Raw genomic sequence first — 24,837 nt, forward strand, 5'->3', positions numbered from 1 at the left:
TTGAGGTCTTCAGACTGCCTGAGTCCTTGCTTCTCCTCATGGGGAGGAAGCAGAGAATGCCAGAGCTGCCCAGGTTTCCTGTCGATCTCCAGTCAAGTATCATGATGCAAAGACCTTGGGGGGATAGGTAGTTTAGGGGTTTCCATCCGGCTGAACATCAGAACATCACCTGTTGCTTTTTAAAGCCTATTCCTTGCGTCTAAGCTGGTACTGAGCTGAAGCAAAGGCTGATATAGAAGTAGCAGAGGCCCACATGGCAGCCTCCCCCTCTGGGCACAAGGCACCTGTCATGAGCCTGGAAACATGTCACAAGCTGCTTCATCTCCCAGAACATCAAGAAACAAGAATAGAAATCAGGGAGCTACAATCCCCACATAATCTCCAGCCTTGTCCTCAAAGCCTTCCCTGCCCTCATCATCCCTGTGGTTACCATGGACACCACCTGCCAGCTCATGCCCTCACCTGGTTACTCCAAAGACACACACCATGCACCGTGACCACATAGCCACCTCCACCATTAGTGCTAGCAGCACCCACACGCTGCCCCATGACAATACAGCTGTCCTTACTATTGGTGCAGTCAGAAGCCAGAGCCACCGCCATTTCCTCCATTGGTGTAATTGTGCCCCACCCTAATCATGACCATAACAGCCACCTCATCATCAATAATAATTGGAATACCACCTTACACTGTGACCAGGTCAGCCATCTTCAACCCCCTGCAATCTGAATTCCGTCCTATACCATGATAACAACAGCCATTTTGTGCTGTAAGCAGAATCCCAGCCTCTATTCTACTGTTAGTGCAATCAAAACTTATGTGGTACACCATGACCACATGAGTCGTCACCTGCTCTTCAGTACAGTTGGCATTCTAGGCTACACCATGACCATAAGTCAGCTGCTCGATCAACACAATACAACCCACAGTATGTCATGGCCACAGCGGTCATCTTCACCACCAAACAAATGGAACAACCATATACCAGTACCTGGTAGTTACCTGTATTACTGATACCACTGGAACATCATTATATACCATGACCTCAACAACCATCTCTACAACGCACAGGAACTTGCATCACAGCATGGCTACCACAGGCCTCCCCTCTCTAAGGTAACCTGGGTCTCATCCTAGACATGACCTTGACAACCACCTCTGCTATCAGTGTAACACAGTGGTACCCTTCTTGTCATCTCACCTCAGTATCCCTGAAGCACTCCCTCCATATGTATGGCTTGCTGATGGGACTGGACAGACCCAGATCAAAGCTCTGACTGAGACAGAAGCATATAATCTCACATTCATCTGTTCAAAGAGAAGCCTTGAGAAGACTGCTCCGAGGTCTGTCAGCTTCCTCCAGTTCTAAGACAGAGCCTTAACCTGTAGTTGGAGGGTATACCACTCTTGTCATATGGTCAAATGAAAGAATATCCCCCTCAGGCTGTCCTCTGATATCCAAACCCATGTCGTGGCATTCATGCTTTCCCACAAAAATCTACATATGTGTATATACAACACAGAAACATGAAACACGTAACCCAAAAAATAATAGATGCATAGTAGCTTCCCACAATGCCTAGCAGAAGGCATGAAACTCAAGGCCGGTCACCAGAGTCCCCTTCAACATGATAAACATGGCATGATGGCTGTTGAAAAAAATACACATTTGAAAGAGGACACGGCGGATGTCAGGCTCATTGGTTATCCCAGATACGATGACTTGTGGAATCCTGTTGTGACTCCTATTTCCATCCATTTTGAAGCTTAGCTATGAGAAGAGGGTCAGAGAGGCTAAGACAAGCTCCTGGGACAGCCAAGACACATGCTCTGCCTCTGAGACTCCTAGGAGAGAGGGAAGAGAGAAGGGAATCGTGAACCATAGCCTGATTCCTTGGCTCTATGGGGAAAGGAGGAGATGGTCTCCTCTTGGCCTTATCATCGCCTCGGAAAGTTGAGAGGAAAACCAACATGGCGGTCTCCACCCGCTGCCCACCAACGGGGTGCAGTGAGGATGTAGAGCCTTGCAATGCTGCCTTGGCTAAAAGATGGGGTGGGAAGAAAGCTCCTTAACACAGCTTCTACAGGTTGTATAATCCATGTACAAGGGACCACTTCCCTGTGTAAAAGTCCCTTCCCAAAGCTAGCTCACATCTTTCTTCCTCTTATTTCTGTCATGAATCCCAGCTCCAGAGATGAGGGGCAGGTGGGAGAGGTGGATTCACACCCTCCACTCAGTTGGTACAGTATGAGGGCACACATTTTGTGACCCACCCGAGCAGGCCTGGAGGACGGGCATGCAGACATGACCGACTAATGCAGAGGTGTTTTGGAGGTAGCGAGAGGGAGGCAGCTTCAGCAGGCATTTGTGGGACTTGACCTTAGGAATGAATTCTTGACGATCTGTTGGAAAATCCACAATGACGCAGTGCTCCGTGGCACCTGGAGATGGCTTGCTGAAGAACAGTAGTGCCCGCATGGGTCCTGTGTGAGCTGCTAAAGACTCACCTTGTCCCTTATACCTGTGCACTCCAATTTTTCTCTTCACTTCCAGATTTCTCTCCATTTTTATCCCTCTCAAGAATACATTTCTGCCTTTGCTCACTAACTACAGGGACTGTAGCTCAATTGGCAGAGCACTTGACTAGCATACATAAAGACCCCAGGTTCAACCCCCAGCTTTACATGAACTTGGTGTGGTGGCATACTTCAGTGGTCCCAGCCCTTGTGAGGTGGAGGCAGGAGGATCAAAAATCCAAGTTCATCCTTGGCTGGATAGTGGGTCTGATGTCATCCTGGACTACATGATACCGCATCCCTAAAACAAATAATAGAAGTAAAAACAACAGGCCTAGACTCCCACGTCAGATATCTGTCACTCAAATCTTAACCCTAGTCATGGTCTTGGTCTTGGGCTGAGTTGGCCTAGGCCTCTTAAGAAATCATTCCCCTCACCCTCTCACCCTCTGCTCTATGAATCTCCTCTCTGTGCCTGGAAACCAGGAGTTGGTCTGTGTTCACGGGCCTTGCAGCCTTTCTGTGCCAACAAGTTCAGCAGTTCTTATCCATAGCAGCTGCCATACCCTGCAAATGTGAGGGCCAAATGATTCTGAGCTTCTACCTCAACTCCCACAGACAAGGAAACTGTCCTATTTTCATTTCTGCTGCTCTGATTAAAAAAAAAAAAACCTGACAAAAAGCGTCTTAGAGGAGAAAAGAATCTATTTCAGCTTATCATTCCAGGTTACAGCCCATCACAACACACTGAAGGAGCGTTAAGCACTAGACACATTCATAGTCCAGAACAGTCAGCAATGAAGTTGCTTGTTTGCCTATGCTTAGCTCTATTTCTCCACTGTGATACCAGTCAGGCCCCCATGCCTAGGGGATGGTGACGCTCACAGTGGGCTCGGTCCTCCTGTTTTAGTTAACAACCTCTCCCCCCACATCAACTCAATGTCAACAGTCCTTCATTGAGGCTAGTTTCCCAGCTGATTCTAGTTTGTGTCAAGGTTACAATTAATGCTAACCATGGCATGAGTTCAGGGAGGTCAAATGGTGCCGAAAGTCACCCAGATTAAACATTCCCTCCAAGGGATGCTTCAGTTACTCATCGCTGTGATCAAAAGCCTGATAAGAAACTCCTAAGAGAGGTGGAATTCATTTTGACTCATGGTTTGAGGGGATGCAGTTCAGAAAGCACTCCATAAAGGGTGCCCAAAGACTTGGCGGCAGGGCATGCATGCCTGCAGCATGGTTGTGCATGCAGCTGGTGACTCACATCTGAGCAGATCAGGAAGCAGATACAGGACAGAAAATGGGGTGGGATGTAAACCTCAAAGCTGCTAGACCCCACGTCAGGAAGGGTCCACAAGTTCTCCAAACAGCACTGCCTGCCAAGGATCAAGGGTTCAAACACATGGGCCTGTGGTAAGGGTTTCATATTGAAACCACAGCAGGCTGTCTCCAAGGATTGACAGAGAGCATGCTTCAACAGAGAAGACCTGGGCCGCTTTGTTACGAGCCACTCTGCCAGCCAGAGGCAGATCTGATTCATATACTTGGTGGCCAGAAGCTGGAGTTCAGTGTATGTGAGATACACTCAGGACTAGCTGACAGAGATTGGGAAACTATACAAACCTCTGCTGAAACAGATGTCTCCAAGATGGGACCATGGAAGCAGCAAACCCTACCTGTTTGGAGGCAGGGAGAAGTGGACCTACAAAAGGTTCTTAGACCTCAGCGTTTAGGAGAACATGGTAAAGTCAGGAAAGAAAGTGGCCTAGAAGGATCTCTGGGTTGATCACTCAAGCTCAGAGGCTGGGGGACCCTAAATTCATGTACCCTCACTCAGAAATTTGGCTAGGAGACCAAAGGGCATGGTCTTCCAGTGACCAGAACCTGAGATGAGTTTCTATAAGTCCAGAGTGACATATTTTGAGTTTGGTTGTTTCTAGGAACAACTGTGGCCAGGATTCATTCTGCCCTCCCTGCACCAGCTTGGTCTAGAATTGCTGTTACTGTATGAAGCATGTTTTACACCCTGACCCCTTAGTGACTGCACCAGGAAGGCTCCCACGTGCTAAACAGCTCAGCAGAGATGCCAGTGGGTAGCCAAGGATTTTCAGTTTGGACTAACAAGACTGAGTTGTCAGAAGAAAACCGTTCTGTACATTATGGAAGATGCTGTCGGTCCGACTGTCTGACACAGTACCCTTACTAAGCCTGCTGCGCTGGCTATCAACACTGTCCTCACCCCCCACTCTCCCTCTATCTAGGTCCTTCTTCCAGCAAACCTGTCTGGATGCACTCTGTACTAGGGCTGGCCTTCCTGTGTCTGTATGTCTCAATACCGGCATCAGAATCCCAAGGAGATTTTAAAACGTGAACGGCCAGCGTGATGAAGAAGAACTCTCTTGGGAGAAGAACTCAGGGCCCAGTGATGCCAAAAGATCATAGGTGATTCCAGTAGAACCACAGCTCTCTCTCACCCACCTTACTCAGCTCCTTTCAAGATTCAGCCCCAGGTGTCTCAACCAATCATCAAATATTTATTGAGCCGGGCACTATTCTAAGCACTGGATATAAAAATAATAACGGTAGCTGATGTTTGTTGAGAACCTGCCATATACCAGACACTGCTTTAAGTGCTTTCCATATATTAACTCATTTAACCCAAACCGCAGCTCCGAGGGAGGGACTAGGATCCTCCTTATCGAGCCCATGAAGAAATGAGAAGCGTTGAGAGTCACGCAGTGTCTGAGTTTGCATTTATATAGACCGAGGCCCTGAGTTTGTGGGCCTCTCCTCTACTTTCTACTCTCCTGGTCCCTTCCCATTTTGCCTCGCATGCCTTACAGGATGCAGAGACACGATTAGCAAGGGAGCAAATGCAGGGAGTGCACAAAGCACTACTGGGAGCTGGCCTGAGGGTATGAGCAAACTAACCTTCGACAGGCGTTGGCATCAAACTGATACTCAAAGGATGGGAAGGAGGAAGAGGGCCAAGAAGAGGGCAGGGAAATGGAATTCCAGGCAGAGAGCCCAGGGAGCATGGAGATGCAGAGGTAGGAAAGGGAAAAATGCACAATATAGTCTAGGGAGGATCCGGGGAGCACTCAGGGAGCACCAAACCCTGGATGGAGGAGGGGGCGAGGGTGAAGAGCAGGTAAAGAAGCAGAAGGGCCGTCACCTGGTGGACCAAGTTTCTTCTGTCTGAGTGCAGCTTGGTACCTGTAACAGGGCACACAGTGCCTGTGTGCAGGAGTTAGAGGGACAGGCACCCAGAGGCAGGGCTAACCAGGACGTTGGTATAGTGACCTATGACACCTGAATGATCTCTCCCTAAATGCCCTTCAGATTTCTCAGCTCATATCTCCAGACCCACCACAGCACACAATAGATGATTACCTATCCATCTCTCTGCCGCCCCAGCTGTTCCACAGCACCCTTAAGGCAGACATCAAGTAGAAGTGAGGGCTGTCCCCAGCAAAAAGCAATGCCAGGAATGTCATAAACATCTCCCAACCTCACGCTAGTGTGATACTGAGCTGAAGAGCTTCTTCCTCCCTAGATCTGGGAATTAACATATCTTGCTTGGACCATTCCACCGTCAGCAGAGTCCCCTTGTCCCAGGAAACTGACCCTCCACTCTGCACTGCCCCCAGATGGGACAGCACTGCTGAGCTTCACATAAACCACAGAGCCTAAATCCTTTCCAACAGGGCAAGGGGGGTAGAGATAGCTATGGTCCAGTCCACTAGAAATAGCAGACTCCCAGGATTCCTGGCACTGTGCTGGACGTTTCCAATAGCTCCAGTGCCTAGTGGGTAATGTGGTCACCACTTTCATCCTGCCTCTAACAGGGACCTTAGGGACAGGGTCAGTACCAGAGACTTGATGTGGACAGTACACCTGCTGTCCTGGAAGTCATGTGACGCCTTGACATCTCTAGCCACATTCAGGGAAAGGAAGAAGCCAGGAGGGAGGCTCTGAGGAGGACACCAACCATATGTCAGCTGGAGTCTGAGTAAGGTTGAGATTCCTGGTGCTAGACTCCTGCCCTCAACTCTCTCTGCACCACTTTCTGAAGACTCCATCTGCCCTGCTTGCTCCCGGATGCCTGTCTTTGAAAGTGCTGAAGGTGCAGGCTACAGAATGTCAGAATAGGGTGACCCACTAGCTCCTGGGCAGAGGAAGGCTTCAGCCCCACCCCTAGGACAGCTGCACCCCTTCTCTGTCATGGGCAGAATGTCCATACATTTATAAAATCTAAGTCCTAATTTTTGAGAATTTCATACGTTAGTGCTGTATGTGCGTTACTTCCACCCCAACAACACTTCCTGTGTCTCCTGGCCCATCTTGAATTCACGGCCTCTTCTATGATTACTCTTGTTTCATACACACACACACACACACACACACACGCACGCACACACACACACACGCACACACACACATGCTTAGAGCTTAGAGTCTCATTGCTGTTACCCATATGTACACGTGTTTAGGGATGGGCATGCGTTTAGAATGAGAAAACTATCCCGGGCTTTATCCTTAGAGAAAACAGATTTTCCCTCCTTCAGCAGCCATTGGCTCCCTACATTCTTTATTCAGGGGTGGGGTCTTGTGACAATCTCCCCATCTGTGTTAGCATGTTGACTAGTGTTGTCTTGTGAAAGAAACCATATCGTTGAGATTTTATGGGTTGTAGCAATCCCCTTACATCTAGAAGACAGTGTCGCCCAGCAGTCTCCATGGTCCTCTGGCTCCTACACTCTTTCTACCTCATCTTATGCCATGTTCCTGTCTGTACAGGGCTTGTGCTTCATATGTCCTGATTAGGCCTGCCATGCACGGTTGGCCAACATCTCAAAAGAGAGCACAGGGTCATAGCCTGGCTCAGCTGTCTGATGGTGAGGAGCTTCCCTAGACCCTTTCTTGTCAGTTTCCTCACTATGGACCCTAGCAACCAGGAACAGTAACAAAACCATTGTCTCACAGAGGAACTGAGGATCAAGTGAGTCTCAAGTGAGGTGTGCTCAGAAAAAGGCCCGGCATGTGTGGTTGTGCTTACTCAGCGTGGGCACTGGTGAGAGCTTCCTGGGTGAGCCTGGAGGAACCAGGGCCACTCTCCAAATCACAGCCCCACTCTGTGCCTTAGTTCCTCTAACTGTACAGTGGGAGAGGGGTGGTTCATCCCTATGAATGACCCCAAGACCACCATGTCCTGCTAAGGATTATGGGAGTGTTAGGATGTTAAAAACGGGAAGGTCTCTTCTGAGTGGGATGCTGGACAGCAGAAGAAGGGTCCATTAATCACCCTGACTGAGAGGCCATGTGGGTTTTATGGATCTTAGGGCCCAGGCCACTGTCCTTAATATCATTCCGAATTTATAGACACTTGTCACTGTCCCTTTAACTCTTTTATTCGACTGCCCTAGATGCAAGCCTGGCATGAACATTGTCTGCTGCCTGTCCAGGAAAATTCAGTCAGTTCTACTTTCAACCAGCTGGGCTAGGTTGCAGCCATTGAGAACCTGGTTTGGAGCCCACTGGGTTTCTATCATCAGCAGATGTGCAGCCAGCAGGAGGGCTGACATGCCTCCTCTCCCTGCTGAGGAAGAATCAGACAGTGACAACTCCATCAAATGAAATGAGGAGCCAGCGTCCCGCCTTGTCCATCTGGCCTGCCCTCTGTGGATCTGGCCCTGGGAAGACTGAAGCCTTCGACCTCAATAGGATGGTGACAATGGGGCCTGGGACCCATTATCACGTAAAGCAACAGGAGCAGAAGCCTGCAGGATGAGACTGGGTCCTGGCTTCTCACTTCCTTGCAAGCTGTGGGATTTTAGACACCAAACCTTTCTGAGCCTTGATTTTTCTCTTCCTTTCCTGATAGGGATAAACGCGCCTCCCCTGTCAATCCTGACTACCAAACACTAGAATGAAGACATGCTGAATGAAGGAGCTGTGGAGAGAGGTCTGGAGAATGTGTCACTGTGGTCAAACTCAGGGGCTCCAGGTATACTCCAGCCACTGCTGACTCTAGGCTGTGACCTCACCTTTGTTTTGTACCATTTGGATAACTATGCCCAATTCACAGATGCCTAATACAACAGCCTCTCTAGAGCTTGCATACCAGGGTTCCACAAACCCAGGCACCAAGAGGTGTGACGTCCCCACAGGTGCCCAAAGAAGGACACAGTAACTGCCCTTGGACACAAGAGGGCTTGGGGTGGTTACTACTGATTGCCATCTGGAAAGACCTAGAAACACCAAAGAAAGAGCATCTGGGTATGTCTGTGAGGGTGTTTCTAGATTGGGTTAACTGAGGTGAGAAAGTCCACCATAAATAAATAATAAGAAGTAAAACCCGCCTACCACAATGTAGGTGGCACCCTTCTTCCATGGGCTGGGGTCCTGGAGTGAATAAAAACAAGGGATTTGAGCACCAGCCTTCATCTCCCTCTGACCAGCTGCCTCACCTTCTCGTCATCGTGCCTTTCCCACCACAGTGGACTGTATCCCCTCAAACTGCGGGCCACCACCCCTTCTTGATTGCTGCTCCCTCTGACCCGCCCCTCCTGAATTTTAAACTGAAAGTCTTATTTTCAGAAATTCTCAATTCCAACAGCCTGTGACAGCTCCTGGGGCTTTTAGTACTCCTTGCAGCCTCAGTTTCCCCATCTGCACACCTGCCGTTTCTTTCACAAAGGAATTGGATGTGTGGGAATAACCAACCAGGGCTTAAGCACCAAACACCACATTCCATGGTGTAGCCATGTTCTTCCTGTCCCCAAATTCAGGTGACTGAAGTCCTGAGGTCCCTAGCCCATGTTAGACTCACAACCTGGGACAACAGTGGTTGAGAGTGTGGGTACAGAAACCTGTTTTGGGGTTTGAATCCAATCCCTGCCATCTTACTGTAATGTCAGGTAAACTAACTGCTCTGGCTGCTCTGTCCCCATCTGTCAAACATGCTGACAGGACCATCCCAGACAATCAGTGAGAGTACAACATCAGCAAGGCAAGCCTATGGCAGGGTTAGAGAGAAGGATCCATCAATCGTGTGCTTGCCCTGAAAACACAAGGACCTGCATCCCATCCCTGCAACCCACGTTAATACAGAACAAAACAAACATGGTGTCACTCTTGTAATCCCAGTACCAGGGAGGCAGAGGCAGGTAGATTCCTGGAGCTTGCTGGCCAGCCATTCTGGCCTACTTGGGGAGCTCCAGGAAAGCAAGAAATGTTATTCAAAAACAAAGTAGCTAGCATCTGAGCAAAGAATGGCAGACAAGAATTTCCTTTGGCCTACACATACACACACACACACACATGCCCACACACACACACAAACACAGACATATACACACACAAGCATACACATAAATACACACACATACACATACACACACACACTCACACATAAATATACACATATACACACACACACATAAATATACACACATACACACAACAAACACATACATACACACACACTCAATCACACACACACAAACACAGACACACACACACATAAATACACACACATACACACATATACACACACATACACACCACATACACATACAAAACCCTGCAGACATAGACACAGACACATGCACCGAGCGGGGAGGGGGAAAGAGAGGGACAGATAGAGAGAGAGAGAGAGAGAGAGAGAGAGAGAGAGGAAGGGAGAGACAGAGAGAGGGAGAGAGAGAGATGGAGAAAGGTTGTATTAATGCAGTGCTGGGCTCACACAAAGTTCTCATAGCCAGAAACCACTATTACAACCTCCTATAACCCAAGCGTGACCTGGTCACTCCATTAGCCTCTCTGAAGGCCCTTTCCTTCACATTTAAATGTAGATGAAGCCATACTTCCTCTCTGTTGTTGGGTAGAGCCAAGCCAGGGGTACAGCTTTAGCACATAAAAGGGCTGCACAAAGGGAGGGACAGGAGAGGATATGAAGTGTGGGCAGTGCAAGCCCCGCTTGCTCACTACCTTAAGTGACAGGATACCAGGGTGAGAACACCCTCCCTGCATTAGAAGACAAACTGAGAGAGATGAGACAGAGAAAGACACAGCAATGCAGAGAAAGGCAGAGAGAGAGAGAGAGAGAGAGAGAGAGAGAGAGAGAGAGAGAGAATATAAGGGCCGGAGTGAAATGGAGGATCGATGTGGTACTGCAATTTAAAAACCAATATACAGTAAATACTGGCCTGACTGCCCAGTGACAGAGCAGCAGGTGGCCTGGCCTGAGATAACTCACTTCCCCAAAGCTGGGTCAGTCACAGATACCCCAGCCATCCTTCCTCTAATATTGGAGCCACAGCTCTGTCTCCCCACCCAGGTGTTACTCTGCGGAGCTGAATCTTCTATTGCTACACTCTACTCAACGGCTTGAGATTTAGAAACAATGCTTGCTTGACACAGAGTCTCAAACTGGGCTCAGGGTCTGGACTCCTGCCATGGGAGAGGGAGCCTGGGCTGGGTCCCACTCACCATGGCCCGACTGTGTAGTGCCCAGCCCCGTCTCTCCTCCCAGACTCTTGCTGATACTCATTCATACCCCACACGGCCAGGCTCCTGTTCTCTCCTGTGGTCACAGCCACACTCATCAGCATCTGAAGCCCCACCCTGGACACTGATAGGATTTCTGCCTGCCCCTTTCCTGTTCCTACAGTTCCCTGAAACTCCAGACCACAGACATCCTGTTCTCATTTGCTCTCTGCAGCTACGATAAACACCACCACCAAAAGCAACTTGGGAGGGAAGCGAGGGTTTACTTCATCTTACATTTCTGGGACAGCTCATCACTAAGAAGTCAAGGTAGTGACTCAAAGCAGGAACTGGAAGAGGGGTCCAAAGCAGAGACCATGGAGGAGTGACGTTGCTGGCTGGCTTTCCTGGCTTACTCAGTTTGTTTTCTTACACAACCCAAGACTGCTTGCCCAGGGGTGGCACCACCCACAGTGGGTTGGGCCCTCCCACGTCAATCATCAATTAAGACAATGTCCCACACACATGCCCACGGGCCAGTCTGATGGAGACAGTTTTTAAATGAGATCCCATCTAACCGGATGACTCTTGTTTGAGTCAAGTTGACAAGGCTACCTAGCAGTCTACTCTGACAGGGGGTCTCCAGCCCTCTTCTGGGGGTGTAAGGACCAAAGTCATTTCTTTGCTGTCAATAATTTCCCAACTCTTTCACCTCAAAGCTCCCTTTTGCTCATCAGGGTCAGCCCTGGGGAGGGCACAGATCTTACCACTCAGGATACGGGTCTTTCCGGCCTACCCTCTACACAAGGGGGAGGTCTAGTCAAAGACATCATGTCTCCACAGAGGCGGCACGTCCTGTCTGGACTCAGCACGTACACGCTTTCTTAGCCCTGTGCTCCACATTTAAACTCTCTGGGGATGGAGATGACTCTCAGCCTCTCGTGCTGGAGCACTCACTACGGTTCCCAGAGGCGCGATGTATGCTCAGATCTGCCACAACGCCCAACCCTTCAACATGCTACGCTCTGTAGACACAGCCTGTCTGTGAGGATCTCTCCACTGCACCATGCAAACTTGCTCAGACATGCAGGTTGATCCAGGAGCGTGGGAGATGGGCTATCTCCCATACTGGAGCTACTGTGAACCCATATGCCTCCATCACCCAACACTGTCTGCTCCCCACACCCCCACAACCTTCTCCCCAAACACACTGTAGTTGGATATAATATTAATAATGATAATAATAATAATTAATAATAATAAAAAATGCCCGCAGGAAAGAAGGGTCCTTTGATAACTTCCTTCCCTCGATTTCCCCTCAAGAGTAATGACTACACGATCATTACAAAGCCCGTGTGCTCCAGCCCAGTGAGCTTGGTGGAAATGACAAATCTAAGCCCATGGAAAATATCATAAATTCCCCCAAAGCAATGTGCACTTTATGGGGTGGTCACTGGGATAAAATAGTTGGTGAGTGGGTGCACAGTGGTCCCTCTCCACACTTTAACTGCAACTTCTCCCTTGGCTACCACACAAGTCCCTTCGAGCCAGACACTGATCCAAGTACCTTCCATATAGTAATTCATTTAATCATGGAGCCCTAAGAAGTAGACACTAGTATTGTTTCCATTTCAAAGATGGAGAAATCAAGGTACAGACAGTAATGTGCTAAAATTTATATAACCAGGCAAATAGAACCCTGCAGAAGCCCTAGCAGTGGAGACCTAGAGTTACATGTACACACAGCCCAAAGAATGCCATGTTCATAATTTTAGTGCCCAGATCCTTAATGACACGCCACACGCCGCTACACCATCTTTACCATAGCCTAGACGATCTGAGGGCAAGGAACCTGCCTTGTCTTACCAGATGAAGACTTCTCAAGAATAAGGGACCTGCCTGTCCCTTGGGACCACTCTGGCTACAGACGTGGTCCCCGCCCATGGTCCCACATTCGGGTTCTTGCCTCTCTACACACAGGGCTCCCCTCCAGGTGTGAAAGTCCGTATTTATCATGTGCTTGGAAGCTGTGACTCTGGCAGAGCATCCAGGATTTATTCTAGGGTCTCTCCCTCAGTTCTCCTCGGTCCAATCCAGATGACGCAAGTACTCAAGCCATAAGGAAGATTAACTGGTTTTCTTAGGGTCAGCTATCCCTACATTAAGGGCACGGCCCCAATCTCTTTAGCTCATCGGTGTCTACTTGGGTAAGATGGTAAGATGCTGACTTAGAGTCAGGTTGGAGGGGGGATCTGGGAAAGCAGCTTGAGGGTTTGTTTCTTCAGTTGTCTTTCTACGCAGAACAAGATCCGCATCACGTCACAGGCTCTTGTAACCATCACCACGGCCTCCCTTCAGTCAGCAGCATCACCACCATCACCGTAGCCTCTACTCCATCACCACCACCATCACCACCATCACCATCACCATCATCACCACCATTATCATCTTCACACCACTCCCATCATCATCACAACCAAACCACAACTGTCACCACTATCACCTCCTCAGTGCCATCGTCACCACCACGCTTTACACCATGCAGTGTAAATCATAAGTGACTTGAGGGGAATCATGAACACAGACACACACGCACACACACACAGGAATGCAGACAAAGAGCAGTACCAGAAACCAACCATCGCTGAAGATCCCCACTGACAACCCCACAGAGGCCTAACAGCCATAGAGACAGTTGGGCCACATGCAAGGGGCTAAGCCAGGTGGGCACCGAGACTCTAAGGCAGCAAGGACTGGGAGTGACTGTCTGCAACGTCAGCCGGCTAAGTGGCTCATGGCAGACACTCAGAAAGTCATCTGAACAGGGGAGGACACGGGTGAGCATGGTGAGCATGGGCAAAGGAAGTTGGGATGGACGGCCATACCTCAGTCAGGCTACCTGCAGTCTTATGTCTTGAACTGGTGTGAGGCCACCTTGGAATAAGCAAAATGATACCTCGCTCCCATGATGCAGGGAAGAAGAGCGTCAGGTTCTCAAGAAGAAGGATGGAGCCTGGTACAGTGGCTCACATCTATAATTCCGGCACGTTGGGAGAGGGTGATGGAGCCTGAAGGATTTCCTCGAGTTCAAGGCTAGCCTGAGCTGCATAGTAAATTTCAGGTTAGTCTGGGCTCAAAAGTAAGATTCTGTCTCAAAACAAAATGAAAAGAAGTAAAGGAACGTGGTCGTGAGGGCTGAGGCCGGGAGACCATGCAAAGGCCTGTGCTGAGGAGCAAAGCTTGATGGGTAATGATGAGAATGCTTGCCCCACCTGAGCCTTCCTTCTCTCCACATTAGTTAGAGGTGGTGCAGACCAAAATCAGGAAGAAAGAATGGCTACCAACCAGTCTGCTGGGGAGCATATGTCCTGAACCACAAGGAGATCTCCAGGGCCAGATCTACCACCCAGAGAGATCTCCCTGGTCCCAGTTTCCCACCGTTAGCCCATGAATAGGATTTAAGTTTCCTGTTTCCCTGGGTAGCTCTACGGAGCAGCAAATCCTATGGTCCTATTCATCGACAGGGAAAACCCATGTGCCTGTGTGAACTCTGATACCTGCTGGACCTGCTGTGGTCCTGTCTATATCCGTACCCATCTTCACCCATCCTCCGGTGGGAGCTTGAGGGTGTGGGAACTACGAAGATGTTCTTTGTATAGTGAGCGGTGTTCTTAGAGGGATGGGATATAAGAGTATCCCTCTGTGTGCAGGTGTGTATATAGGTTAGTGTGTAGTGCATGTAGGTTGTGCACTTCTATGCATGCATACGAGCTCCCAACGTGGGAGTGTGTCTGTGTATACCTGGGCATGCAGGTGTGAGTTCTGCACACCTGAGGGTGGGTGAATTTCAATATGAGTGCGTGGCTATGTGCAGTCAACAAGGAAAGAGATGCCTGCGTTCAGCTGCAGCCCTGGATTCGAGTTCTTTAAGGGGAACCCGGCCAGAGTAGGGCACCAAGCCAAGAGAAGCATTTGACCAGTGCTGTCTGGCAGAGAGTGAGGAAGAGGTCACAGGTCCTCAGCTTCATCACTCTGGGGCTGAAATGGGTCAGCAGAGGTACTTTTGCTCCATAAACTTGTAAATCGAAAGATCACTCATCTGAGCAGATGAGGTGTGGTGGCTCAGGACTTGAATCCCGGCAGAAGGGAGGCAGATCCGTGAGTTTGAGGCCAGCCTGGTCGTCAGAGAGAGTTCAGGGACAGTCAGATAGTGACACGCTGTCTCAAAAACAAGCATATGGAAAAAGACAAGAAGGTTGAAGAATGTCCCAGGAACCTCAGCAGGTGCCCAGCAGGACTGACAGGTAGCTCACTCCAGGCTTTACCGACCTCAGAGAGTGTGCCATAACCAGCCCTCCTGGCCTAATTCTATAGTAGACTTTTAGCCTTTCTCCTCCATGAATGACCTCAGGGCACCCCCCCCCACTTCCCTCACCTCCTCCCCAACCCCCCAACCCCGCCACTGCATCCAGAGCTCTCAGAGTACGATAGATGCTCCCTTTCAGGGGAATTGTGGGAAAGGCCCACCTTTGTTCATCTAGGTCTCCAGGACCTTTCCAGGATGCTGGGGCTTGGCTTTACCCTTTCCTGACTGTTAGAGGTTTATGGAAGTTTTGGAGATTGGCCATGCTTTTGCATGTAACTAATCCATTCTGTGGATTGCCTGAGGAAGGCCTGGCCCCACTAGTTGCTGTGCTGTGTTCACCAGGGCGGCTTGGAATGGGAGAGACCGCACAACTCCAAAGTCAGATTCATTAGGGCTCAGTGCACTTACTGTTGTGGTGACCTACAACCAGTCACATCCTACCCACTGGACCTGTAGCACTGCAAATGTGCCCAGGTTCCCCCATCTCCCCCTCTCTCAACAAGTATAGGACTTAAGTCCCGGACTGAGCCTAGGTGACTCCTTGAGTTTCTACAAACAGTGTAGGTGACTGAGGGACCATGTATGTTACACATGTTAGGAACCAGAGCATACCACAATGCTGCCTCGTTTACAGCTATTCTACAACGAGAACCTCCACAGAGTGTACCTCTATTCCACAGCCCTTAGCAGCAACTGAATATGGTAGATGGAACACAGCAGGGGGCAGAGTATAAGAATAGGAAATAAGTCTCAGACAAGAAAGAGAAACCAAGGAGATATTGCATGTCCAGAGTATTGAGTAGCCAAAGCTAGCCTTAACCTCAGTACATAGTTGACAATAACTTTGAACTTACGATCTTTCCACCTCCACTTCTGAGAGCTGGATGACAATGCTATGCAAGCAAACCTGGTTTACTGGGTACCAGAGACCAAACCTGGGAGCACAAATGTTAGGCAAGCACCCTACCAACTAAGCTACATCTCCAGTCCTTCTTGGGACTTTTATTAGAGATATGACCTGAGGCAAGTTGGAGAGGGATGCCCAGGTCCCTGATCCTGCCATTGTTCCTTGGGTACTGCTCCCATGAGTGGGGTACGAATGGCTATAGGATACCAAGTACTAAGTGCTCTGAGTCCTCCTGTTCCTGGCTGTTACTGTGAATACAGGACAGTCATTAGCTGAAGCAGGCCTGCTGCAGACAATCCCACAGAGGGGTGAATTATAAGCACATGAGTTTGCTCCTCATTCTCTGACTCAGTTTACATCTGTCTCCTTATGTTTGCTGGGTTCTCGGTGTCCTTGGCTCATGGGGGTTATTCCAGGCAGCAGACCCAGCTCTATCTAAGTTGATGATGGTTGATTTCTGTGGTTCAGAAGCCAGGCTACAGCCTTGCATCTCTTCTATGGAACTCTAATACCTTCTTCTGTTCAGTCTCCCTTTACCAGGGAAGGAAATGGGGTAGCACAAACACGGACCCAGCAAACACAGCTTTATGAGCCCAGGATGCTGCTTAAACAATTCTCCACATTTGGCTTCAATTCTATAATCAGCCTAGTGACAGGGATGTTCTTAATCTCTGACCTTTGTCTTCTGAAGTCATCCTCTGATTGCTCAAAAACTAGCCTGGTGTTCTAGGGTAGAGTATACTGGCCACCTCCCATCTCTATCTGAGACTCCTACCCAGGAAACCAGTGGCCAATGAGGGGGCTTTTGACGGCTGAGAATCTGCATTGATGCTGTTCTTAGCTGAGGGGTGGGGTCACCAGCTACCAAGGATCTGTCTCTAGCATCTGCTGGCTCTTCCTGCCCCTGGGTCTATGAATCTATGTCCTCTGCTTCTGTCTGTGAGCCCTAAGACATGCAGACTCAGTGGGGACAATATCGCCCCCAAGAGGGGAAACGACTTCTTGGTGGAGAGGCAACACCAATGAAATAAACAAACCCCCTCCCTTTCCATCTATAAAACATACTCTGTGCCCAGCATAGAAGGGGAAACGGTACATCTGTAGGATTTAAATCCCGTGGGACAAATGGCTAGGGAAAAGTTTCTGCAGTGTCCTTTCAGGAGTAATGTTGAAAGAAGATGGGGAAGCATCGGCCCAAGGGCCACACCCTCTGCCACCCTTGGGTCCTTCTTCCGTGGCTGCCACCTGATATACGTGCTGGCATGTGTCCCTTCCCGGCTGTCTGTTTGAGATCCTGTGCTCTACACAGACCACATGGCTCTCCTCAGCAACCTTGACTGCTCTGTCCCCAGAAGGCATAGTGCCCACCGCCAGGCCCAATGCCTGATGGGAAGGGCAGGGTCACACAAATTTAGTCCAGAGAAACCCACCAACCCACCAGCAAAGTCCCAGGCCTGGATCTTTGGCCTTTTGCTGACATGGGTGCCAATTTTTTAAGTGAGTCCTAACATCAGAAACCAGGCCTTGGGGGACGAGGCTTAGCCTCTATCCATATTACACGTGAGGTGGAGGAAGAATCCCTGAATGATGCTGGGCACTCACCCCACTATTTCCCTCAGGCACTCTGCCGACACCTCTGAACTGTCCTGACTGTCCAGTGTCTGTTTCTAGACATGTGGGTCTGCTTCATGACCAGGGCAGGGCTGAGCCAGAGAGGAACTTTAGAATGTATGCTCTCAAGATACCTCATGCCCAGGTAGACTGTGGGATCCCAGCAACTCCTCAGACTAAGGCACAGGATAGCCTGAATTACATAACACAACTCTGCATCAAAGGGGAAAAGTCAGATGTGGTGGCAAACACCTGTAATACAGGATGAGCCTCTGTGAGGTCAGGGTGGAATGGGAGACAGAATGTAGAGACAGCAGGGGCTGGAGGTGGGGTTAGGTTTCACACTCAAGCCTCAGGCAGGGAAGGGTTAGAAACTAAACTAGCAAAGCACAGAGCTTGGCTTCCCTAGCAAATACCCATGGCTAGAAGATCCCAAAGCACACAAGGAGGGAGAGAAGCAGCTGCCTCGGCCCCAGAGGTCAGACTGATAGCCTTCAATCAATTCCTGAAGTTTTCTGGAGAGTTCCCCGAAGGAACAGGAAAGCAGAGGCACCCTCCTTCATCCTCATGTCTCTGCCGGCCTCTCCCTGCCTCCCCGCTTCCCCATGGATGGAGTAGTTCTTGGGATCCGAGAAAGGCTATGGAGCCTGCCAGGAAAACATGGGTCAGCTCACATTTGCTGGATGTTTGTGACTATGTGATTCCATGGGGTGAGACCATGAGTCTCAAGTGACTAACAAGAATATGGAAGAATCAGAATTCGAATGTGGCCTATCCAAATTTAGTTTTTATCCCAGGATGTGACGAAAGGACTGTAAAAGCCTACTTTCACTGCCTTTGCCCAAAGACATCCATAAGATCCTCTACTGGAGTTCTCTCTCTCTCTCTCTCTCTCTCTCTCTCTCTCTCTCTCTCTCTCTCTCTTCCTGTGTGAGTGTGTGTGTGTGTGTGTGTGTGTGTGTGTCTACCTAAGGCCAGTCATTGTAGTCCTCCTTGCCTCGGGACAGGGGGCTTTTTTAAAGCAACTCAAATTCCAACATCAACCCTCAATTGTCCCTGAGTGGCCACCCAACCCCACCCCCTAGGCTGAGAGCTCGGAAGTTTCTATGCACACCAAAAACAACAAGAAGAAAAGCAAGATAAAAGAACAAACTTGCCCCACCCTTCAGGCTAGCAGTTGGAAGTCAGAAGCTCTGAGTCCTTGATTTTACTTTGAAGCAGGAGAGCTGATAAAAAAAAAAATGGCTCTCTTTACAACCAAATCAGGGCCGTGGGGTCTTAAAGCATCCTCACCTCCTGTCTGCATTCCTTAGACCTTCTTTCAGCCTCCTATTCTCCTCAGCCTGGCCTTTCAATACTCTCTGCTCACCCGCCCAGCTGCTCACATTTCTAGGCCTTGGGAAAAAGCCTATACTTCAAAGAAAGATATCGGATCTCACCCTCCTTCCAACCACGACAGACCCTGTCCTGTACCCAGGGTTGTCCCTGGGAGCTGGCTTCTTGAGGAGCATCACCAGAGACTGCACCAGAAGTGATCAGTTTGCTGCTTGTGTTGGGGGGGGGGGCAAGAAGAAGATTAGGAATTACCTTCAGGGTAGGAATTAGACCAGAGCTGGACAGCTAGGAAGGGGGCTTGCAGGAGAGCATAGGAGGGAGGAGAGAGAAGCCCACACAACTCTGCACCCCCTGCCCACAGCAGGGGGACAGGATGCACCATGGGAGTCCATGGGAGAGCAGGAGAAGTGCCGGTCAGGGAGGCTTGACACTTTAAGCACAGGTCTTCCAGGTCCAACCCTCTCCCCTTTTCAGCTTCTTACAGGCTCCCTAAACTGGTCCCACAGCCCTCCTTGCTGCATGGCTTGCTATTTACAACTCCATCTGAACCCAGAACACGGTAAAACAACAACAACAACAAAAAAAAAAAAACAGTTTATTTGCTTGCATTTCACCAGCCTCCCTGATGCTCAGGCACTGGTTCCCATCAGGCCCCCGCCCAAGTGCAACAGCCCACCTCTGCCACGAAGCCTGGAACTCCACAGTCCGGAGGTTACTTTCTTCCTTAGCTGAGTTTCTACCCCGGCCCCAGGGGTAGACAGACAGACAGACAGACAGACAGACAGACACACACACACACACACACACACACACACACACACACACGTGCACTGCTTTAACCAGGACAGAGGGCTAACATCTATAGCCATGCTTGCTGCTCCAGCTTGGGTGATAGGCTCTAACAGCCCCTCTCCCTGCAGGTGTCTGTCTGTCTGCAGCTGTTTCTGAGTGCACTTGGCTTGTGAGTCGGGCTTAGTTCCTCTGCAGGCTCTGCCTGATTCCTGCGTGTTCTCTCTCTCTCTCTCTCTCTCTCTCTCTCTCTCTCTCTCTCTCTGTAGCTCTAACTGTCTGGATTCCTTTCCCTGGAACTCAATGCTTCTGTCCTTTGTGCTCTCCGTGGGGAAGGCAGGGAGCAAGGCACTGCCCTCCTCCTGGGAGCTGTCTGCCGGTCTCACTCTCAATTCTTGCTCAGGCCAGCCTTAGAAGCAGGGCAGGGCTGGGTGGGAGACAGAGGACTACCAACATGGGCACGGGCATGCCAGCTTACATACTGCTTCATCATGGCATTCTCAGCAAGCCGAGTGGGCACACACAGTCCTCCTGATCTTGGTTAGATCTGCCTGAGGCCAGGATAGAGTCCCTGAAACCATGCCTCCCTCCCCTCCTCCATGGCACTCCATCAACACCCTCCACCCTTGTCTCCACCCCACCGTCCAGGCACCAAGCTTTAGAAGACCCCAGAATCATCACCCAGACCCCAGCAACGACCTAGCCAGGCCCGGCATGTGCTAAGACGCAACAGCATGGTCTGGCGGCAAAGTTCTGCATTCAAGGATTGCCTTTGTAGGAGACAGAGGTCTCTTCCTCTAGCTTCTAAGCTTCACCCCGACCGTACTGAAGCCTTACCAGGACCCGCTCTTCTTCCTCCCCATCAGTTTCTCCCCCTTCCCCCCACATTACCAAAACACAATATAGAAGGGAGGGTGAAATAGAGAATGCGTCCACACGAATACTCAGGATGGAGGAAGTCTGCAAGTGAGGTAGGAAAAGAGGCAAAGTTCCCCTGGTCCCCCAAGGTGCGCACATCCCTGCGCCCGTCCCCCGTGGATGCCCAGCATCGCCAAGACGCAGCAGCGACAACCACTCACCTGGGCAAGGCGGCATCTACCCGCGGCAGGGAGGCTCCAAGGCCGGCTCCGCAGGGCGCCCGGGCTCCTTGGCTCGGCCACGCATCCTTCCTGGTCCGAGACAGGCTCACGCTAAGCGCTCCAGCTGCAGCGATCCAGCGAAAGCAGGCAGATGGTGGCCTCGGACCATCCACGCGGGGAGAGCCCTGAGCCGCTTATTCAGTTATATCCATGGCATTTAGCAAGAAGGGGCGGGAGGGGGAGTACAACTTGTGCTCTTCTCTTCCAGATTTAAAAAAAAAAAATAAGAGAAAAAAATAGGATAGAAAAGATAATCCCTTCTAGGAAGATGAGAGTAGGATTTTCCTGATTGAAGAAACCCCCGGCATCCCCAGGAACCTGCAGCCTCTTGGAATGTGGGATGTCTTCAAGTTCAGACCAGTCTGTCCTCTCTGTGTGTGTGTGTGTGTGCGTGCGTGTGTGTGTGTGTGTGTGTGTGTGTGTGTGTGTATCAGAGGGAGCAAGGCACTCACACCCACCCACAGGCACACACACAAATACACTCCCCCGCACTCCCCGCATGCACACCACTGCCCCCCCCCGCGGGGGCGCACAAGCCCCCCCCCTCTCTCTCTCACACACACACACACACACACACACACTGAGATCGCACGCACGGATCTGGGAGGGTGCTGTGCAGGTTGTGCAGGCAGCTGCGGCCAGCGGTGCAGACAGCCTTAGAGACCCAAGGCGCCCCAGGACTCGGAGGCAGAGTGAAGCGCACGGTCCCCGCCGGGCTCTCCGGCACTGCAGCCCCCAGTGGCCGCCTGCGGAGCTGCAGTAGCTCCGGACCCCAGCGCCTGCTTCAGCCGGGATGCACAGCCCGAGGATCCTCGGTTTGGGCAGCGTTGGTTCGGTGCAAATCGGCTGGAATTGCAGCCTAGCAGGGCCGCGAGCCCCGCGAACCCCCAAGACCCGCTCGATCCGCCGCGCAGTAACACGACAGCTCTTGCGCACAGCGATTCCCGCGGCCGGGTCGAGTCCGTGCTGCCGCCTCTCGTGCACAGTACGCCTTGCACACAGCCACCAGCCCGCCGCCTGCCGGAGGAAAATCCGACCGCGTTGGCCCTGGTGGGGGGGCGACGGGAGGATCGCGCCCACCCAGCCCTGAACCCAGCTACGATCCCTCACTTTAGCCAGGGACATATAGCAACCCGTGCTGGGGGTATGCACACACAAATACACACACAACAGGCTTCCTGAACATTTCAAGGCTGTCCAGGAGAATAAGCGCTTATTTGCCAGCCCAGCAGACCGTCCTCCTCCACCCACACCCCCACGTGACATAGTAAGAATCCGAGGCCCCAGATTAAAGAGGAATGTCTAAAGCACGTGGTAGGTAGCAGAGTAATCACTTTGGGCTGGTTGTAGGCTTAGAATCACCGAGCTGGTGCAGCATAGACTTGGTGGCCTTTGGGCTCTCGGTGGCCAGTCACTGGAGAAGGTAAGCCTGGGCTCTGAAGTGCCCTGTGCATCTTTCCCTGTGGAGGACATGAACTGGAGAAACCCGTTGTTGTTCCAGTTGTTAAAACCAAGGGCAAAGAGCGTGCCTCAACTCATATCCGCTCGCGCTTGTTCCGTGCACCTGTCCTAGTCACCCACAGGGAGGCACATGTGGTTTGTGGATGTGTCTCTGTGGTCCAACATTGGCTCAGCTAGACAGGGCTGTATGAAAAAACCTGTCTCTTGCCTATCTGGGCACCCCAGCTGGGTGCATACTTATTGAGGTGCAAACAGCTAGGTAGGTCTCCTGCAGGGCACCCTCCCCAGGTGCTACCAAGGAAACTGTCAGATTGGGATGCCACAGAGACCCTTGGAAACAAGCCCCTCCCTGTAAAGATTCTGAGAAGCCTGAAAGAAAGGAGGCGTGGCTAGGGTGCCGCTCAGGGTGTGAGGGCAAGCCCTGAAAGAAGGAAGCTGACTCCAGGAACAAGAGACAGGAGCAGACAGAGCTAGAGGAAGGGCAGGAGAGGAAGACTGAACCAGACTGAGGAAGACTGAGGCACTTACTGAACCAGAGAGAGTAAAGAAGGGGAAGGGGGCAGGAAGCAGGCAGCTGCTGAAAGCATTCCTCTTCGGTTAACCCCCCCGGGTTTTGCATAGTGTCATAATTAAGAAATATATTACTATAATGAACATAATAGTTTTAAAAGCGACACTAAATAGAATAATTTTTAAAGTGGGTAGAGTGAAGAGAGGGCATGGAGCCTGAGGTAACATCTGAATTCTCCTGAAGGGGTGGGGCTGAAGGCTAGACTACTTCTGAGTGGGCTCATCCCTGAAAAGATGAGACCAGAAGAGCAAGGTTAGGGACAGGACAGGACAGCACAGAAACAGAGCTGCTTGGAGAAAAAGAAAGCAGTTAGAAAGATGCAATGGAGGGAAATTACAAAAGAAGAGACACTGGATGTGAGACAGGATTCAGTTAAGACCTTGTTCCTGGAAGGAAGATCTCCTAGCTCAGAGAAGCCAGCACAGCTACCCTAAAAGAGACAGAACCTGGATCCTGCGTAATTTAGAGGATGACTCTATCGGGCTTGCCTAAGCATGAACTGAGTTTGGGGCTGGATTTAGATGCCCTAGGAGTTCACTGTGGTTTTGAGAGGAGTAATAGACACAGTAAGACTCTTCTCCTTACGGGGGTTGGAGGTGTCTAAGACATTTCTAGCTGGAGGGACCTCTGAGCATCCTTGGAAGATGGGTGAGGCCTTGTATGTAGGGAAATCAAGAGATAACCACTCAGCAGCCACCTCTGCCCATGGGCCAAATGAAGGTCCCTTGGATCATTGGGCAAAGCCCACAAGGTTATATAACAGTAGCTGCCTGGTTACTGATCACAGAAGTTGGCCAGGAGTAACTAAGGGTCATTCCACTACTATGTTTGTGGGAGGAAGAGGGGCTGCACATAAGCCATATGTCAATAGATTCTTCTCTCTCCCCACTCTTCTGAATAGTCTGTGGTGAACAGCTTTGAACCTCAGTCTTCTGTTTTCCTGTTCCTTTGCTCAGGATGGACGCCCCTGACATGGAGTCACCGTTCTATGTATATGAATGTGTTTTCAGCCTCGTTGTACTTGTTGGTTTCAAAGCTAAGATCCTGAGATGCAGATTCATAAATGACTGGCCAGAGGATGTCCACCGGAGAGACACTCTCAGATACATACAAGCATTCCTCTACATTTCTGGGTGGTGGAGGGTGGCTTGTTCTACGTGCTGGACTTTAAGACTGCCCTCCACTCTTTAGTAAGACTCCCAACACACTGTGGAGAAAAGTCAGGCTCACTCCCACTCACAGCAGCTGCTGCTTTCCTGGGATGCCTCACGCACTTGTCCTGTCTCTGCATCTCTTGGCTTTCTGGCTGTGCTGAAAGCACATTTCTCTCACATTGTGTTAACTTTTTCTAGGCTGACCCAAACATCTGCTCATCCCGATGAGCATCCATGACAGAAAGCAGCTAAGTTTCACCAAAGGTCAATGCATTGAGACCAGGGACTTGATGAGCTTTTTCAGACAGCGTGAGCTGCATCACTGAAACGTCTCGCCCATCACAGATGATGAACTCAAGGCAACTCAATTAATCATCTACTTCCTGTGTACTTGGGCGTCTCCAACAAACCACTAGCTGTTGACAGGGGACCAAGGAGGAAGAGTAGCTAGTGACCTTTCCCTCTTAAATTTTCTAGAGGACATCAATGGTTCTTT

General features: G+C 50.4%; 1 protein-coding gene across 1 annotated transcript in view; it reads right to left on the minus strand.

The window, feature by feature from the left end:
* Positions 1-21,329, minus strand: part of Lrfn2 (leucine rich repeat and fibronectin type III domain containing 2) — a 172,543-nt gene extending 151,214 nt beyond the window's left edge. The window contains exon 1 of the mRNA XM_028766748.1: positions 21,096-21,329. The gene's annotated coding sequence lies outside the window, so the exon portion shown is untranslated. The remainder of the gene's footprint in view (positions 1-21,095) is intronic.
* Between the last annotated feature and the right edge of the window lie 3,508 nt (positions 21,330-24,837).

This window comes from Grammomys surdaster, unplaced genomic scaffold (genome assembly GCF_004785775.1).
Source record: "Grammomys surdaster isolate TR1022 unplaced genomic scaffold, NIH_TR_1.0 169, whole genome shotgun sequence".
NCBI classification, from domain to species: domain Eukaryota; kingdom Metazoa; phylum Chordata; class Mammalia; order Rodentia; family Muridae; genus Grammomys; species Grammomys surdaster.